General features: G+C 39.0%; 1 protein-coding gene across 1 annotated transcript in view; it reads right to left on the bottom strand.

Annotated features, from left to right (window-relative positions):
• The window catches only part of LOC124299120 (fibrillin-1-like), a 62,757-nt gene that overhangs the window by 46,811 nt on the left and 1,325 nt on the right, over window positions 1–14,621 (bottom strand). The gene's annotated exons all lie outside the window — the stretch shown is intronic.

Genomic DNA, 14,621 nt, shown 5'->3' with positions numbered 1-14,621 from the left:
TTCGTCAAGTTAGAAATGTATATTGTTTGAAAAACGGGTTTTTACTCGTCTTTGCAGAAGCATGATCGAGTGTACAGTCTGAATAAAAAAAAGTAAAAAGATAGACGTAAAAAAACCGTGACTAACCCCAAATAAGTCGAATTCTATCGAAGCAACAACTGATTAGCATTAGCGATGAATGAATGAAGATTTTAATCTGAAAAATTTCAGCCGAGAGTGATTAATAGATTCAAAGAAATTATACGCTTTCCATAAACACGCAGTTGTGTAAAGTATGTGTAAAGAATTATCTATTTCGAAACGAAATCAGTAAAATTGTAGTTAATAATTATGTAATTGCCGTACGATCTTGGCGCTTTAATTATGGGTTAAAATTTGCGACAAATTCGAATTTCTTCGGGTATAATATTCAACCGAATCAACGTCAGTTCCACACTTCAAGCGATCGAATAATCTCACAGCTCCGCTACAAAATACTCTCGATAATTCTAGGATCTGACATCTCGGCCTTTGGCTGTAATTTTTTCCCCTCTCCACTGTCGCAAAAGCTTGTAAAATCGTAATCCAAAAGTAATATCACATCCCCAGAACTAGTCGCCGAGCTTCAAAAAATTTTCAAAAATATTCAGCTTCAGATTCGACCGATTGAAATCCAGCAACGAATCCTGCGATTATCGGCATCGTTATGCTGTAAGAATCTATCGCGATACAGCCGAGTATCTCACGGCTTCGTGATCATTCGGCTAGCAAGAAAATACACGAGCGAGCTGCTCGTATTACTAAATCAGATGTTAAATCTGCGACTCAAATTACAGAGCTGTTCGCGAGGCGATAGGTGACCCCATGCACTGCGGTATGAGTAATAGAGCTGCTTCCGAAACATAGCCGGAGGGTGTGATGATACCGAGGAATCTTGTTGTGTAAGAGGCTGCTGAAACCATTGACACTAGCGACGTGAACAGTCGCGAGGAATGCCGAGACCGCATCTGCGAACTTGGCGCGGCATTCCACAAACCCAAAGGAAAAGACATTCCAACGCGACAACTAATCGTCTCCTTTGGTGGATTCGAATTTCTTCGCTGTAAAGAGACTTGCCTCTAGGTATTATCGAAAGGAAAAAAAACGGAACCCTTACAGGAACACTTTCTTGTCCGTCCGTCAGTCAAGACCCTTTATCTCAAGAACAGGTTGAGGTATCAAGTTGACATTAACGTCAAACATCAAGGTCCGCGGTCCCTTGGAGGTGTAAAAAATCCAAGCTTCCAGGTCAACCCAATCAAAAGATACGGCTATTTATGTCTAGTATTTTGATCGAATAAAAATCTATAGAGCACTTTCGGTTTACCTAGAATCGTGAAATTTGGAGAGAAGCAAGGTCTCGTAGCACAATTGAAAGAAAAAGTCCGAAGATAGTTAATTTGTCGTTATGTCGCATGACTTCCTTGTGCGCGAGACTCTACTTAGTCTTTTGACGAGCAATTTCTGGCTCAAGCAATTCGTCGGAGTTTTTTTTATTATTTTTGGTTCATTCGAGTAACTTCATGCGACTTCTACTCGTTCATGATCACTTTTTCTCGATGTTACGGAGTGTCCAATCATCGTGTGACAAGAATTTCGCTCATCCAGTACTCTCCAGTGTAACGTAAGAAAGTGAGAGAGAGAAATAGATTGAGAAAGAATTCACAGACTGCCATCAATCCGTACCAAATTCATCGAGGTTGCGTATAAGGTTGGTTTATTCTAGTGATAAATCGAGGAATGTTTCCTTCAGGGTTGAACTACCGTCAGCTTATATCTCTAGCAATTGACGAGTCGATAGCTTGAGTGAGACATTTGGAGCAGCAATGAACGATATAACGTATGACATTTGAAACAAGTTGCGTGTAACGTGTAATTTCTCTTGCCGTCAGAATGGGGTCGCGCGTAAAGCTCGGAGTGTGGGATCATTAAGGGCAATAAGAAAGCGGTAAATCATAGTTGAAATAAAAGATCCCTACTTTATCGGTGAGTTAACCTTTAGACACTGTGGTCTGCACTCTGTCCTGACACCAATGATCATCCGCGACAAATTATTCCAGACGTAAGTGCGGACAACGGTGAATTGGAATTTGGTTAGTTGCGATCGGATAGATTTTCTGACCTCGTTTGATTCGTCGAATCAATGCAGGAATATGGGAATCATGTACATCTTGCTCCTCGCTTACGGTTCCATCTCAACACCAACCGCTTGTGTGTACGTACATTTAATGACCGTAACAATTTAGGAAGTTCTTTTCGTATCGGGTCAAAGTACGCGTTATAGACATGCGCAAATGAATCGCCGCACTCGTAATTAAAGTATACCGGTTGATCGAGTTCGACAGTTGGCAGTGTGAATTATGGCAACGGGGAATTCCTCGACAATTTGTTTTATCGCCTTCCGTACAAACAATGTCGACGAATTGACCCTAATTTGATGCTCGCTCAGCTAGCCCAGTACCCTCGTTCTAGTAATTTGCATCAAATGTCGCGAAGCTTTGTACGCGTGAAATAGAAAGGGACTGTTGGCGTCAGGCTAAATGACCATCCGACGCCTCGTGTATCGCACGTTTCGTGTTACGCAAAAACTAAGGCTGATTATTTTTCACAACTGAGACGTGAAAATAGGCGACTTCGGCTTATTATTATTTTTGTAATTAGTGCCGGTTGGGAAATGGCAAACCATTTCTTCACCGGGGGGAAAAACGGTTTTTACCCCACTAGTGGCGAAATATTTTTCCGATTATAGAAATGGTTCGCCATTTCCCAACAAGCATTCATTCTTTGAAAAATAGGATTTTTCTTCATTTTCAACAGATGTCCAAGATTGATTAATTTTTTACATTTTTTATATTGTTCCCGGTATTTCGTCATTTTATTATGCATTTCTCGCGCCCGTTTTTCGTTCGTTAAAACTTTTGACGTCTTTCATCGACGAATCAATTAATTTGTTACTCTGTGCTTCGGGAGAATTCAACAATACCGAAGCACTGCACGTACATTCAATAATGCGGTAATAGCGTGTTTTTCTGAAGACATGACTTTTCGACAGAGAAACGTAACTCAGTTTTTCTGAAAAACAAATTCCTTCACGAGAAAAAGAGAAAAGAATCTTGAACAGCGAACTACCCGGTATATTAACCGCACTCCTCGCTTCGAAGGATTTACAACGTTTACAGTCCAGTAAAAAAAAAAAAAAAAAAAAGTGGAATGAGAAGATCACGTAATATTTTCGAGGTTCGAAACGAATGACTTATAAATTACTTTCCAATTTAAATTTTGTTGAAAAAACTACCCCCGATTGCTAGTAAGAACAATTTTTTCTTTTCTCGTCATTTTACAACGTGAAATTTAATATAAATAATGTTTTATCTGTTACCGCGTAAACGTGAAACGAAGCTGGTGGAAAATTCGCTCCCTTTCCGCAGAGCAGTTTGACTCGTATATTTTCACTTTGCGGGTTTTGATGCCGCCGGTTTTCGATCCTCCGGTCGATCCTTCCGCCGACTCGTTTCGAACCCTGTTACCGCGCTGCACGAAGCGTCAGACAACGTTTTTCCATTTGGCTCAGAGCAGACGCGACTTGCATCTCACCGTGAATTTTTCACGTGCGGATAAATCGCTCGAGGCGGAAGCCGCGCGCGTACGAGGTGTCGAAGTGTGTATTTCGTAACCTCTGTAAGCGCCCGCGAAATTCAACATCGAATTTATTTCTCACGATCATTTTCCCAAACATTTTTCCGATATGTATTAAAATTTCTCCTTCATTATTATTATCCCTTTTATTTTCCACTGACGAATTACGTGGTTAAAGCGATTTCATACAAAATGTTACGTACAACGCCCCGTTCAAATGTTACTTGACGCTGATTTTTGCAATTTTTGTCTCCCGAGGAATTTTTTTTTTAGAATCATATTCAAATACATTTTTAGTGTATTTGTCAACGGATGTGAAATATTCTGCTATCACGTAAAATTCCACGTTACTTTAAAGTAACGTAACATTTATGTTCAAGCCCCCCCTCCCCCCGCCTTCTTTCCTAGCGTTACGTATAATTTGAAGTAATTAATCACAGTAGAACAATATAATATGTAATTCGAGCTAATTAAATTATAATGTTCCGTTATAACTTATCATTACGGTGTGAATTGTTTCAATCTTGTTTAGATTTTTTCGCGTTGCAGAATAACAGCCGAAAGCTTCGCAGGTTAAATTCAATTCGCAATACGAACATCGAACGTTCAATGATTTCCGCTGACAGGGGGAAGCTGTCGGTAAGCATTGTTGTTCAGAGATTGTTCGATGCACACGCAGACAGACACCGGTAATGAAATCAAGTCGTATTAAATCGGATCTGGCCCTGTCTAGATCAATATAGATCCTCCGGCGTTGATTAATAATCATAAGTTCGTGGCCGCGGTCACGTTCCTCGCGCGGAGCTTGTAAGCCGCATAATTTTTCACAAGCCTCGGCACAGTTCTATCAAATTACCACCCGCAATCCAGCAGTAAAGAAATCAAGTCACTAGGTTAATATAATACGTTATACATCATAGTAGAAAGTCTGCACAATTTTTTTTTAATCTTCTTCAATTGTCAATCTAATAAACGTAAAATCGCTCTGAGCTGGTTGATTCATAAATTTTTCACATCGATCGCGATGACACTGCCACAAAAACGAATCAATCGGTATTAAAAATCGAAGAGGATTTTCCTAAATATCGGTAGAATGGGTTATTTTTCAGTCAGAAAATCCTGTTTCCAACATTATTTCACCTGTGGCAATTTTTATAGTCGCGTTCTTGACTATTTCCATTTTTTATCACAACCGAGAAACATGGTTGAAGGTATAAAATGAAAATTAGTTTTCTAGCTGTAAACAGAAAGTTAAAAATTTTTTGATAGTATTTTTGGCTATGGTAACTCTTACTATATTTTGTTTTGTAACTATTACGATAATTTGATGTTGATCCACGGATAAATTGACGTTAAAACTTTATTCGAACAAAAAATTTTGCTACTTAACCAATCAGATTTAATTTAGCAACAACCAAGGAACTTAATCATACCGACAGTCATAATCACACCAATTAGTTAGCTGCGCCACATTTTCTCGTAATTCCAACGACATTTGAAGAGGAGAATTAAAAAAGGCTACAAGTTTATATATATATATATATATATATATATATATATATATATATATATATATTTCGTTGCGCGGTTATTTATTAAAATTTATTAAAATGGAAAGAAACGTTTTGTCTCAATTTTGAAAAAGACTTTTATTTCAGGCACTTAGGCAGCCTCTTTCAAACTTGTATATCGAAGCTACCGATCATTCCACTAGAATTTTCTGGCGTACCGTAACGAACGAAATTTTTCTCAGTGCGGCGTAACGTGGAGGCCCGATTCTCGAACGGCAGCACTGGCTCTTCCGATCTGTTAATTCATGATTGATAACGTGATGAAAATATTCAAGTCAGAGGCTCGCGGCGAGTGTAATAACGCGTGTAACCAGCCGGATTGTAGCCGAGGCTGTCGGTTCCATCGTGAGCAATGCACAAAGCCCAGGCCCTCCATCATTCGCGAGACAGCTGTAATTAAGCGTACCGATCACATACCGCACAAATTACCGATTCAATTAATACCGGGGCATCTTAAATTATTCCCCAATTGTTTTGATAATCTTATTCCTTGGCTTCCGCCCAATTACTCCCTCTTCTATCTCTCTTCAAACATTCAAACTCGGCCGGGCGTAATTTTTTACGGCTGGGTTGGGTTGATACGGGATGAAAATATCTCCGATATAAGTAGAATCGTCCGTAGAATATAGACGCAGAGGTAAGATTTGTTGAAGTTGACAAATTCGGTGAAAGGAATCTTTTTTTTTTAACGTCTCGTTTTTCTGTTTTTTTAGAGAAAAAAGGAAGTTATTGCGATCACCCCGGAAATGAAAAGTTGAGATTTCGCTATATCACATCAATTCTCCTTAACGGTAATAAATTTTTATTATTCTTTTTTTCTCTATGAACTTGGAACCTGCAGTGTGAGAACGAATAGTTCGAGGGCTGGCTCATGGCCTGTCGAAAGCAATGTTTTTGGTCATGGAGTGAAACGACACCTTTATTGCAATAAATAAAGAAAAAAAAAACTCTTTTCCTTTGGAAGACGGGTTCTCGAAACAGAGATCGAAGAATTTCCTTCCTGTCTCGTTAATTGTAAAATCGAGATGCTTGTGCATTCGAATCGTTACTGTAACGCACGACGATAATATACTTTCCAAAAACGTGTTGCGGTATCCGTTGATCACGAGCAATGTCAAAACACGCGCCTGTCTCTAGTTTCACACGGTATTCTCGAGAAACCGCAGAGTCAAGTCTGGACGAGCAGACCGCGGATTCAATTTGCAGTATAAAAAACGAAGAGAAAAAAAAACAAAAAAAAGACACGGAATCAGCCAGTTCCACGTGATCGTGTATGTTGTAAATTTGTTATCGCTAGTTTCACATACATGCCTCGTAAGATCGCAGGCCTAGAGGCTGATTTTTCGTCACATGCAAAGAGAAGTGTCAGGGTGACGCCTCGTTTCTTAGATTTATCGGGTTAACTATTTTACCAACTGCATTTGAATACAATACGATCCAACTTTCACCCGTTATCGTATATTGTTGTAATATGTGTAACGTGTGTTACTATTATTATTATTATTATCATTATTATTAGAAGTTTCTTTTTTTCTTCTTTCCTTATTAATTTCTCGCGCTTAAAAAACATGATACATATATCATGTGATATTTTTTTTGCGTATTAAACAATACCTCGTAACAGGTATGTACCTACTTCTAATCGAGTTCGGGAAGCGAGAAAAAGTTTAATTTCTCAGAAATCAAAGCAGTCCTAAAAAGCAATTAAATGCCTGTAAATTAATAATTGATCTAACTTCGGGTAATCCGAGCGCCGATATTCCAGTAATTAAGAAACTCAACGGTACCGCCGTACGTTATTGATAAATTTTCCAAACGCCCGAAGCGTGTTGTAATTCGGGGGATATTTATTATTCAAGAATATACCGAGGTTACAAAAGTTCGATACAATACCGACAAGATTGACGGCATAGTTTTTAAACATGCGTAGAAAAAAAAAAGAAAGAAAAAAAAGAACGCGATCAACTGCAAATTCGAACGAAATCAGCCATTAATCATTTGTTTGATAATTTTGCGTTTACCGTTTCACGATCGACCAACACTTTCCACTCGGTTATTTCAATTTTATTCATTCCAACCCTTTACCCGCCCTCACGCGAATTCGAAAGGTTCAATTTACTCAAACTGCCCAATAATTTCCTCAAAACTATAAAACCTCTCTAAAAATAATATCACCATAATAACACGGCTCGCGTATACCGGAAACGTTTAAAGTGCAAAGCGTGCTTCCTGAAAAGCGATTTTCAACTTTTGACAATCAATCCACGAATAGCGACTAATTTCGTCATGGGCGGCGTTAAATCCGAAAGCAGTAAGCTCGTGTATAATTGCATGTGAATTGCGGTACGATGTAAAGAGGGATGGAGGTGTATGTAGGGCGGGGACGAGGGGCAAGGGGAATAGGAATTTAAAACACCCGCGACTGAGAAATAATCACGCGGTGTTAATCTCGATGCGAGGAAATGGCAGGGAACCCGTGTGCCCGTTGTTTAATACCAGGCACGTGATTCGAAGCCGATGGGCTGCTGCAGCTGGACCAGCAACCGTCGGGTCATGGATTCAATTATGGGCGCGTCGTACGTTGGCGCCTAGCTGCAACGGTGCTACCGAGGAATATGGCTAATCATATTGTCCTATAATTAGATTTGCGCAATTTCTTTCTAGAGAGACTCACGACGGTTCGCTTTCCTTCCTTCCTCCCTTTTTTAGAGACAAATTTCTAATTCCAACAACCGTACAGTCCTTAACTGTTGTTTATAATACCGCTTTTTTTTTTCTTTTTTTTTTACTTTTTCTGAATCGACCAATAACTATCCTTAATTTCTCTCAATTCTCCTTAACAGTAATAATTTTCCTTCACCTGTGTTTCGTTCGTCAAGTCCTTGACTGTTATTTCTGTTAGCTTTGTTCGTTGATTATTAATTATCCTTAATTGTGCATAGTTTTTGTCCTTGAAACTAGTCGTGTACCTAATTGATAACTGACCTTCACTCACCTTTAAAGTTATAATATTTGTTTTACAGTTTTATCCGCAAGGTTCTTAACAATTGTTTTCATTAGCTTTGTTCATCAATTATTAATAACCCTAATTGTACTTATTTGTCCTTAGTTTTTGCCCTCCTTGTCCTCAACTTTCTCAATAATCCCCCTTGAAAATAATAATTTTCCAACACAGTTTTGCCTGGTTAGCCCTAAACTGCCCTTATTATTTTGACTGGTTTCGTCCTTAATTGATAGCTGTCCTCAATTATCCTTATTATATCCTTGAAAACAATTGTCCACAATTCTTCTCTTTCTAGTCCTGAGCAATAATTTTGTCACCAGTTTCCTCCTCGATTAATAATTGCCCTTAATTATCCATATTCGTCGCCAATATTCCATCACTAATTGTACCGACTGGAATTTCTTCGAAGCGTTGCTTCCTCCTCCATACCGGATCTGTAATCGTTGTTTTCCCTCGCAAGTTTATCATACCCTAGATACGAGGTGTCTGGTCCGCAGTTTCATATGCAGTTAACGAACATATGTTTACAGGCTTTACAGCGACAAGAAGTCTTGAGATTGCCTCTACGTACGACCTAAGTTCATACAACCGATGCGGGGTTACGAACAATGCCTCTCGGAGCGTAATTCACTGCGGAATTGTTCCCAGGTCGGGTGAATCCGTCGCATGAAACTATAATAATCATCGCCAACATGCAACGGCTCGGCGAGGAGATTGAGGCTGTTTGTAATCGGAAAATAACCGTGTTACAAAGTGAATTTGAAAAATCGTTCTCGGATTTAGGTGCTTAATAACAAATATAAAATCTGATAAGTGACTTGTGTAAATAAATTTTTAAATAAAACCATTTAAAAAAACATCGAAAAATCATATCTTTGTATCGCGTTAATTAACGTATTAAGCTTGACTTTGAATACCGCGTCTGGCTTAATCACCGAAAACATTTTCTTCTAATGGGAATTTCCGCAAGGGTGCAGAATTGCAATAATTCCGGACAATGGATTATACATTTTACGATATTCCGTCACAGAAGGATAATATATATAATACAAAATAATGACGCGTGATGAAATCCGGTTCCCCTAAAATGAATATATCGCAGATAAAGTTAGCTCACGAACCGCTGGAATGAATGAGATGAAGCTGTTCAAAAATATATAATACATTGTGTGCAACCTAGGATGCGGCCTTTGGGAACAGAGGTCGAAAAAATGCTCTCGAGCCCTTCTCCTAGCGTGTGAAGGAACGATAAGAACCCATTATCAACGAACCGATGCTGCGAGGAGTCGGGAATAAAGAGAAAGCAGGAAAAGGGTCGGTCCAAATACCGAGGAACGGAATTTGAGGTATAATCGTTTGGCAATAAACGAAATCGTTGCAATTACATTTAATGAAAATCCTGGCATAGTCTCGTAATTTCGGAATATTATTGCCCGCTAATTAGAGATTAACAATAACAACAATAATAACAACAACAATATTAATAATAATAATCACTTGGCAGAAATTCGATGTTGTATTAATATCTGTTACCCGACGTCGCGGTGCTATTGTTATAATACACTTTCGATTATTGTCATCGAATCGTGAGCAATCGCGTGTTACGAAAGTTGATTATCGGTGAGGGAAGATGTGAAATTTGAAAAAGAAAAAAACAATGAAAATAAAAGATCCGTGAAGGCAGCGGCGCGTCTCGAGTGGCCTGTCAATTCGGAGCCTGGCTGTTAAGCTGGACCCAGAGAACGTATAGATTTAAAGAGATTGTCAACGAACAGCCATGGCCTTCGGCGACGCTTATTCAACTACCGTTTCTTTTTGTCTCGAGTTATCTTCTTTTTCCTTCACTTCCCCTCGTATCTTTTTTTCCGTTCTCCTTCGTCGTCTTAATTTTCTGCTTTTACATACACATATATATATGTATATATATTTGACTCCGTATATAGCGCGGCATATGTAAATCACCGTAATGCGTACGCGTCGCGGATGTACTGTACTACCATCGACTGTCGGCTTCTCCTGTCCGTTGCAAAGATGAGGGTAAATTCATATTTCGACAGCCCTGTGTAGGTTAAAATGGCTCTTCCGGGCAAGGCGCCACGCTTCGATGTTACACCGTGTACGTATACATATATGTTAAATACATATGCGGCGAAATTATTCAATCACATGTATATTGACATTTTTGTTATACATGTATCGTTTACCTGTACATTCACGTTTTACGGTACCTTTCTACACGTGTTATGTACAAACCCATGTGTGTACAGACGGTCTAAAGAGAGAGAGAGCTTTCAGACATTTCGCTGAGAGGTTTCAATTTTTAATGGGATCAATGAAACGTTGTATGGACAATTCGGTAGATGTGCAAGTCTTTCAAATTGCCAGGTGTTGAATTAGTTAAAAATGTTGCCTCGTTCGCTCTTCGATCATTGACGTATCTGCAGAATAACGTATGTTCCCGGCTTACAGAAGAACCTCGCGATTCTATTCATTGATTTCAGAATCAGAAAATCGTGAAGGAAAACCCGATATGTTATCAATGATAAATTCATTAGACCTTCTTTCTGGCTGACTAATTTTCACAAACAATTTTACGGTTAATTGTCGGAAATTTTCAATATTTTTGGAACAAAAAAATTCGAGGTGCGAACGTTTCCTCAAAAATTTCAGGCCGTAAACAGGCTCAAACATCGTAAACAAAATCGGACTGTAATTGCGTTGAAACATTTGTAGACGAGTCACGCGTCGAATGCGGTTCAACATGATAATATAGCCGGTAAAGGCAACAATTTTTTATTTTTTTTTTTATTTTTTTTGTTCCTGATAATTAAAATGCAAATGCAGTGAACTTGACCGCATGACTGAATGTAGCCATAGAAAATGAACGGTATCGAGTTGTACGTACGGATTGCCACACACGCGTCAAACAATCAAAAGCCTTACAAACGTGCTTATCGTATGACGATACGTATTGAAAACTTTTATCACGGCGAAGGTTCGAGCTTATTCGAAGAGTTAAGAGTTGTTCAGAGAAAGAGAGAGAGAGAGAGAGAGAGTAAACTTTTACCCGTAACTTAAATATATCGTAAATAATTGCAAGGGTATGTGTGTGTGTATATATATATGTATATTCCGTCGAATAAAAGAAGTTCCAAAAGCTCAGAGAGACCATCCAACTTTCGCCTTACCCCCGTTTATTCAATCAAATTTTCATTGAAAAACTCGCTGCAGTTTTGGAACTCTTGGAAGAGTTTTTGTTTCTTTTTTCTTTTTTTTTTTTTTGTTCGTTGGTAAAAAATTCAGGAAAAAAAATCAACTTCGGAAATCGGAAGTAAGCGAAACATCCAATTTTCAGTAGCACGGACAGATCCATTTCCACTTCTTGGAATATTGATCCTCGAACGAATAATATATATATATATACCCATGCGAGGCAAAAATTTCCGACAGCTTTCATCAAAGTTCAGAGAAAACTTTTCTCGAGGAAAATCGTCTATCTGTAAAATTTTTAAATCGAATCTAAATACTCACGATTATGTTTAATCCCAACTACGCTACCCTGGCTTTGACACGTGATATGAATTTCATATGGTTTCGATTTGTCGTTTCAATTTCTTTTTCTTCTTCTCTTTCAAAAATATCGTACCTTCATTTTCAAGGGTACAGATAATTTTTTGTTTTTTTTTTTTACTTTTTTGACGAGTGCGTTTGAGATATGCCGACCAAAATCCTGATTCTTCTTATCGTTAGCGGCTTATATTTATCATGAGAAAAAAATTGACCCAGACGATGCTGAGCCGGAGTCTGTATAAATGCCTGTACGTACTTAAGCATCCTCGCTACTTACCGTAGATGTAAGTAAAAAGGTGTACCTATGATGAAAAGTTATGCTCTTGGAGTTTTACAGGTGCAGTAAGAAAAGCTCTGATTCAGAGGTCGGCTTAACCATTGAAAAGTTACTAACGAGGTTTAAAAACTTTTCAGGTATACGCGTATAAGTGCCTTCCTCTGAGCCCCTAATACCGCACAGTAGCTATTTTTCCTCGGCTTTTACAGCGTGACGCAACGTCTGAGAAGCACGTTATTCGGAGGTCTGACCTCTCCGTAAAAACCCGCTAAACCTGCACTGCTTTCCCTCCACCGTCAGTTCACCCGAAACTACCTGCAATACACTCGTGTTTTTATAGTGAAATCCCAACAGTCGGCATGTGGTGAAAAAAATAAGTAAATAAACAATACAGGAAAGAAAGATCGTATTAAAAATTAACCATCTCACTTCTACCTACGAGTTTATGTATCACGATTTTAATTGATATTAGCGAATCGAAACGTTACTATCTACGTTGCAACCGTTGAATAATTAGGATTGTCGATCCTTTTTTGGTGATTGCAACGCAAAATCAGTTTCTTCTGTCACTGATCATGAAAAATATTTTCACTATCTCCAGAGACGGTGAGAATTCGATAATTTTCCTATTCACCCCACATGGATAAATAGCTTCTTCGTCGAGCCGGTAACTCCTTTATACCGTCTTGACGCTAGTATCTGCTAATAGCAACAAGTTACTTTTGTCTTTCGGCGAGATCCACCCGGGTATATTTAGTCGGATGAAGCCGCTAAAGCCGAGGACCGATAAAGAGAAAATAAACTGCATCGTGGAAAAGTAGCGTGAACGAGTTGTTAGGCTGCGTTCACACGGATTTCACTTTCGATACCGCGATGATAAAGTTGCCTGAAAATCTTTTCATTGATCACCAAGTATGTGTATATTCTCGGATTTCCTCATCGATGAAAAGTGCTTAATTTACAATTGGGCAATAATCATAGAACATTTTCAAAAAAATTTCCCCCTACAAATACTATACGTTTAAAAATAAATAAAAAGTTCCTTCCTTTCACTTTTTTTTTTTTTTTTTTTTTTTGAAGACCTGTTTTTGCGTATCGATTTAAATTCTGTTTAGACTTTGAGAGTCGATAATCGGATGAAAATAACCGAAACAGTAAGATGGGCGTTATTTTTTTACTGACAATTCAACCCGACTTCAATTTGTCTTTATTGTTTTCACATGTCCTTTTTTTTCAACCCAGCGTGCCTACTCGGTGACTGAAAGGAAGACGCTGTGTTTTAGGTAAATTACACAATTCTCGAACACGAGTGCAGTCCATACGAGCCACAACACATCAAGTGCCGGTAAGCCGGCTGCTCGGTTCAGGAAGCGTGCGCAGCGTTGTGTTATAAGAGACGTGGAGAGGCTTCCAGGTGTTAAGAGGTCTGCGTTTCGTCGTTGACTAATCGAGGTAATTAAACCGGGCATGAAACAACGTACAGGTATAATAATAGCGAAAAAAAAAGATAATTTTACCCCAGGTGGAGCTTGCGAGAGAAAAAAGTAGCTCGATACTTGCGAGATTAAACAAGTACTCGTATAATATCTTTATTATTAACAATATCACGAAACATTTTGTCGAAAAGGCCATAACTCGGGTAATTCGGTGGAAAATAAAAAGTAAAACACCGTGTTGGGCTACTTTTTTTAATTCGGTACTCTCCGCGATTCTCGCTAACGTCGCGAAGCTCACCGTGATTTTTCCCGAGCGATTCAAGGAACGAGGAAAGCTCCGAAGCTCCGGCGATATTGATAAGAAAATGTAGGAAGACGGAGACCGTGTAACCCGCCTGATCCATATATTTCTAAAAATGGTTTGACATAATCAAACAGCGTCCCGAAGCGGCGTGGCCCAGATATCGCGGTGGGTAAAGTTTGTGTATACAGTGTGAAAAGCGAAAACAAGAGGTGAAAAGGAAAAGGTATATTATTATCTATGGCGTGTGTTTGCCAAGTGGCAATAAAACCATGCGCTTATACCGGTGTATGCTCGAGATAAAAAGATCGCGCGTCTCCTTCCTGTGGTACATATTATTCGTAAAGAAACATTAACACCCGGTGCGTCAATGTGTACTCGGTACTTGGATGGTATACCTACGACAAAAAATTACTAGGATGCGGTCTAACAGTTTCTAGGAGACAGATATCGCTGCGTGGCAGCTTCCAAGTATAACGTGTGAAAAAGGAAAATGATAATAAAAATGAGCAAAGAAACTAACGTTCCTTTTAACGAACGAATAAAACCTCGAAACGGGGTAATATTTTCCTTAATTCTCCTCTCCTCTTCTTGCTCTTCCACTTCTCTTCATCTTAATGCTATTTTCGTTTCACTCAGCACGAGCAAAGGGGCGAAGCAGCACGTCCAACTTTTTCTTGAACAAGTTGCACTTGATGCAAGCTTCCTCTGTACACCCGAGAGACTCGGTGCATGGCATGCTGATACACCCTGTGCAGCATCTCGGCTCTTAAAGCTCACGGTGTAGCAATTCGTAGCGCTCGTTAGA

This window comes from Neodiprion virginianus, chromosome 2 (genome assembly GCF_021901495.1).
Source record: "Neodiprion virginianus isolate iyNeoVirg1 chromosome 2, iyNeoVirg1.1, whole genome shotgun sequence".
NCBI classification, from domain to species: Eukaryota; Metazoa; Arthropoda; class Insecta; order Hymenoptera; family Diprionidae; genus Neodiprion; species Neodiprion virginianus.
This window is presented reverse-complemented; position numbering and strand designations above follow the sequence as displayed.